We start from the raw sequence: 6,000 nt of genomic DNA on the forward strand, positions 1-6,000 counted from the left end.
TACCCTAGATGGTTGTCAAACGTGGTCCTGATCCGCCAGAACAATGGTAAATGGCGACTCTGTGTCGACTTCTCAGACCCCAACCGAGCTTGCTCCAAAGACAGTTATCCTCTTCTCCGTATAGATCTGCTGGTCGACGCCACAGCCGGTCACCAAATGCTCAGCTTCATGGATGCTTTCTCTAGGTATAACCAAATTCTGATGCACCCATCTGATCGGGAACACACCTCCTTCATTACCGACCGAGGCACCTACCATTACCGTGCGATGCCATTTAGACTGAAAAATGCTGGGGTCACCTACCAACGGTTGGTCAACGCCGTTTTCCATCATCAGATCGGTCAAAACATGGAAGTATATGTCGACGACATGCTAATCAAGAGCAAACTCTCCACTGACCATCTGACCGACCTGAGAGAGACCTTCGCCACCCTACGGAAGTACCAAATGAAACTCAACCCGGAGAAGTGCGCCTTCAGCGTAGGATCTGGGAAGTTCTTGGGTTTCATGGTCAGTCAGCGGGGCATTGAAGCTAACCCTGAAAAGATCAAAGCCTTGATTGAAATCCAGTCACCCAGAACGGTTAAGGAAGTTCAGAGACTCATTGGTCGAGTCACCGCCCTCAACCGTTTCATTTCCCGTGCAATGGATATGTGTCTCCCCTTCTTCAAAGTTCTTCGGCAAACTTTTGAATGGACGACCGAGTCTGAAGAGGCCTTTCAGCAGTTGAAGCAGTGTATGGCCAACCCCCCTCCTTTCTCAGGCTATCACTGGCGAACCCCTCTTCCTCTACTTAGCCGTTTCAAGCACCGCAGTCAGTGCAGCTCTTATCAGGGAAGACGAATCTGTTCAACGACCGGTCTACTACATCAGTCGAGCCCTGAGGGGCGCTGAGTAGAATTACCCACTGTTAGAAAAATTGTCCTTGGCCTTGGTCACCGCCTCTAGACGACTCCGTCCTTACTTCTAAACCCATTTCATAGTGGTCATCACCGACTAACCTTTGAAGAAGGTAATGCAGCAACCAGAGCTCTCTGGCAGACTCATGCAATGGTCGGTGGAACTCAGCCAGTTTGACATCTCCTACCGACCTTGAACAGCAATTAAGGGGCAGACTGTCGCCGATTTCATCCTGGAGTTCACTAATCCTACCCCAGCCACGGCCCCTCCACCCCCACCAACCCCTATCGAGCCAGAAGACCCTCATTCTTGGACTCTCAACGTCAACGGATCATCCCGCAGAGAAGGCAGTGGGGCTGGTCTCATCCTCACCGCTCTTGAGGGTGGTTATTTTGAAATGTTCTCTTCGTTTCTTGTTCGATACCAGTAATAATGAGGCCAAATATGAGGCGTTGATAGCAGGTCTCCGCCTAGCCAGGGACATTGGTGTCAGCCACATCCGGGTGTTCAGCGACTTCCAGCTCATTGTCGGACAAATTACGGGGGAATTCAATGCAAAGGAGGACACAATGCGGGCTTATAGGGATATTGCACTTTTCCTTGTTTGCCTCTTCAATACTTTCTACATCCAGCACATCCCTCGGGCGAAAAACTCTAAGGCAGACGAGATGGCTCAGTTGGCTTCTGCAGACCAGTCTGACATCAACCGTGATGTCCGTCTCGAGTACCTAGCCCACCCTGCCATTTCTCCCGACCAGCAAGAAGTACAGTTCCTCCAGAATGAGCCCATCCCTTAGGCGTCGGACATCTTTCTATTTTTGACAACGGGGGAACTTTCAGATGACCAACAGCAAGCCGCCAAAGTTAAGGCCCGGTCGTCCAATTACATCCTCGTCAGTGGTGTCTTGTACAAACGTGGCTTTTCACGCCCGTACCTGCGATGCCTCAATTCGACTCAAGCAACCTATGTGATGCGAGAAATCCATGAAGGTATTTGCGGTAATCATTCAAGCGGCAGGTCCCTAGCCCACAAAATACTTCGCACTGGTTATTTCTGGCCTACTCTCAACCAAAATGCGACTGACTTCATACTCAAATGTGATAAGTGTCAACGTTTTGCCAATATCCCCCATGCTTCTCCTATAGAGCTGATCACACTTTGTAGTCCCTATCCGTTCGCCAAATGGGGGATCGACTTAGTTGGACCACTTCCCACCGGCCGAGGCCAGACCAAGTTCATGATTGTCGCCATTGATTACTTCACCAAGTGGGTAGAGGCAGAACCCCTTGCCACCATTACCAAACGGAATACAACCAAATTCATCTGGCAGTCGATCGTATGCAGGTTTGGCATACCTCAAGCCATCGTCTTCGACAACGGCAAACAATTCGACAACGCCACGTACAGGAAGTTCTGTGCAGACCTCCAGATCCAACCCTGTTTCTCCTCCCCAGGTCATCCCCAAGCCAATGGCCAAGTCGAGGTTACCAACCGTTCTCTTCTGAAGATCATTAAAACTAAGCTAGAAGCTGCTAAAGGACTTTGGGCTGAGGAATTACCGAATGTACTCTGGGCTTACTGCCGCTCGGACTCCCATTGGGGAGACCCCCTTTCGCTTAACATACGGCGCTGAGACGGTCATCCCAGTGGAAGTCGGTCTGCCTACCCCAAGGGTTTTACACCCGAACCCAGAACTGGCCGAAGAGCTCCGTCGGGCTGACCTTGACCTAATCGAAGAGCTTAGAAAAACCACTGCTGTCAGACTGGCCTCCTACGAACAGAAAATGAGAACACACTACAACCGCAGAGTCCGACCAAGGGAGTTCGCCGTAGGGAACCTTGTCTTACGCGAAGAAACCCTCGCCACCAAGAATCCGGCTGAGGGCAAGTTGGCAGCCAAATGGGAAGGACCTTACGTTGTTAAAGACAGACCTCACCCAGGCACTTACTGACTTCAGGACATGGAAGGTCGAGACCTCCCCCATCCTTGGAATACTGAGCATTTGAAGCGCTGTTTTCAATAAAAGTTGTATTTTTGTATTGTTCAATTGATGTATGTTCTTTCTGACAATCTGTATACCTGAATGTTCTCATTTTCTCCGTATACGGTGTAAATTTATGATCCAATGGGCTACACTTTAATGACAACAAGCTTATATCTCAAATATCTGCATGATCTTTCAAATAACACTTTGATTGTAGCCTCAACCAGAGCATAAAAGCCTCGGCCAGACCGAGCATGCAAAGCCTCAGCCAGATTGAGTATAAAAGCCTCGGCCAGACCGAGCATGCAAAGCCTCAGCCAGACTGAGCATAAAAGCCTTGGCCAGACCGAGCATGCAAAGCGTCAGCCAGGCTGAACATGACGAGCCTCGGCCAGACCGAGCGTGCAAAACCTCAGCCAGACTGAGCATAAAAGCCTTGGCCAGACCGAGCATGCAAAGCCTTAGCCAGACTGAGCATAAAAGTCTCGGCCAGACCGAGCGTGCAAAGCCTCAGCCAGACTGAGCATAAAAGCCTCGGCCAGACCGAGCATGCAAAGCCTCAGCAAGACTGAGCATGACGAGCCTCGGCCAGACCGAGCGTGCAAAGCCTCAGCCAGACTGAGCATAAAAGCCTCAGCCGGACTACGCCCGACAAACCTTCGCCAGACCGAGCGTGACAAGACCAGCCAGCTTGAGTTACTTCAGGTTTCAGCCAAACTAAGCACGAAGAGCTCAGCCAGACTGGACTACTCAAAGCACCCGAATTACTTGAAGAATCAGTTAACCGAAACCGCGCATGCGCTCGGTCAAGGTCATTCACGCAAACTTCACGCTTATGGCATTAGTAGCCACACTTGGTCAAAATCTCAGGTCCATGTTGTTACAACACTCTTTACTTAGTCAAATTCCTTAGTCAAATTCCAAACTACCTTTTTATTTACCAACACTCTTACAACATGATTTACAACTCCATTTTGTGGGTAATTTGCCACTTTACATCTTTGACGCTTTTACAAGTCAGATTGTTTTCTTATTCATCAACTTTTGCAAGTCACCCTCATCCACTTCAGATTCACCAAAATAAAGACAACAGTGTGGCAAACACAAATTTATAATTTTATTACATTTTCAACGTCACTCTGCATGGCGTTTGTATTACAAGTTCAACTTCACTTTGCATTGAGTTTTTCCTAAATTTACTCTACATCCAGTTTTTCTTACATTTCCAGGTGCACAAGTAAAAACAATGGAATGAAAACACAACTCCAATTTTATTTATTCACAAACTTGTACATAAGTTCATTACAGCAATTCCAAAAAAAAAAAAAAAAAAAAAACAACGCAAAACAAAAGACAACCAAAACTCTTAAGTACATATTTTTTCACTCCATTCACTTCTCTCATTCACTCGAGGCGAGATCTCCTTCCTCAATCCCCTCATCTAGGGGGGTTTGGGCTACGTTGTCCTCATCAATTCTAACACCACTGAAGTCTAAGTTTGGGAACAGCTCTTCTGCTTTACGCTTGAACATCTTCCACCCGCTGTCCTAGAACTCAGCCATCTCGTGTTTGTAGAAGTCCGCCCGTTGGAAACTCCCAATAACTTCTGCTTCAGTCCTGCCCCCAGCGATCGCCCCCGACGTGCCCGCCCCCCCAGCCACCTCCCTCGCCAAGTTGCTGGCGACCGCGGCAACGATTGCCATCTGAAATTCAGCAGACCCCTTGAATTGTTCTACTGCTACGACACATAGATCGGGGTATGTTGCCCTTTCAGAGGCTGCCTTGGTTCTTTCTTCCTCCAACTCCTTTTGCAACCTCGCCTTCTCCTCCATTGCTTTCGCCCGCTCATCTTTCAGCTCCTTCTACAACCCAGCAATCTTCAGGTCGGCTTCATCCTTCTCTTTGATCTGCTGGGCGCGCAGATCTTCATTACTGGTCATAGCCTCCTCAAACCACTCGATGGCGACTACGCAGCTCTTTTAAGTATTTTCCACCATTTTCTGCTCGCCAGCTGGAATTCGAGTGACACTACGTTAGGACGCTCGTCCTCTAACTCCAACTAGGCCGTGAGCAGCTCAGCACCCACTCGAGTGGCAATATTACACTGCACAATCGCCAACACTTCCATTTTCTTCGCCTTCTGAGCCTCCTCCACCCCCTGGTGCAGGCGCTTCGCGCAGCTTTCTTCCAGCCTGTACTCTCCTTCTTGAAACTTGCAAGTTGAACCTTCGTCTCCTCCAACTTGGCCTTCGCAGCCGCCACCTTTTTCAGCAGAGCCCCTGCTAGGGTGGTTGCCTCCATCTGGGCAAAGCACAACCCCCTTAGCAGCTCTGCCTCATTGAACCTGGCTGTAGAACGCACGGCTCCTTCGTCCACCACCCCCAAAAGAAGATCCGCCGCTGTCCTGGCTGGGCCTTCTTCTCCCTCCAGTCGCCCAGAAACTGCTGGAGTATGGTAGATGGCATACTTTGGCCTCACCCCCCTCCTTGGGGCGCAGGACCCCCCTAGGGCTGTTCCTCTTCCCTTGCCTCAGGGCTAGTTGCCCCACCTTCTACTTGAATTTCGGGGGCGACCTCTGTGACCTCCGAGACGATCTCCACCACTACTGGGACGACCTCCATGACCTCCGAGGCGACCGCCACCATTTCTGGAGCAACCACCCTTCCTGGGGTCTGCCCCACTCCCTCCTCCTCTGCCTCCTTGGCCATGGAGGTCTCTTTTGCCGTTACCTCCCTCCTTCTCTTCAAGGCAGGCTCCTCCTCATCCCTCCTCACCTTTCTCTTTTTCTTCTTCCCCACACCCTCCATCTCTATCTCCTTGTTGGCCCTCTGCTTCAAAGGATCAATTGGGGACGATCGTGGCTTAGATTCACCCAAGTCTTTTTCCCTCAGCGATTTGGGGCGCGGTCGGATCCTCTCCCGCGTGATCGGCTTCGGTGGTCGGTCTGCCTGCGACTCCTTGAATTTGCTGGCCTTGGCGAGAATAGACCTATCCTCCACCTCTTGCGCCTTCCTTCTCGCCTCTAATTCCGCCGGTTCCAAGTCCCCACCAGTCAGCTGAGGGCCCAACCCCGCAGCAAACAAGGCCGAAGGTTGAACGAGTTCGTCCCACCTG

Source organism: Camellia sinensis, chromosome 4 (genome assembly GCF_055761805.1).
Source record: "Camellia sinensis isolate YWXY chromosome 4, ASM5576180v1, whole genome shotgun sequence".
In the NCBI taxonomy this organism is placed as follows: Eukaryota; Viridiplantae; Streptophyta; class Magnoliopsida; order Ericales; family Theaceae; genus Camellia; species Camellia sinensis.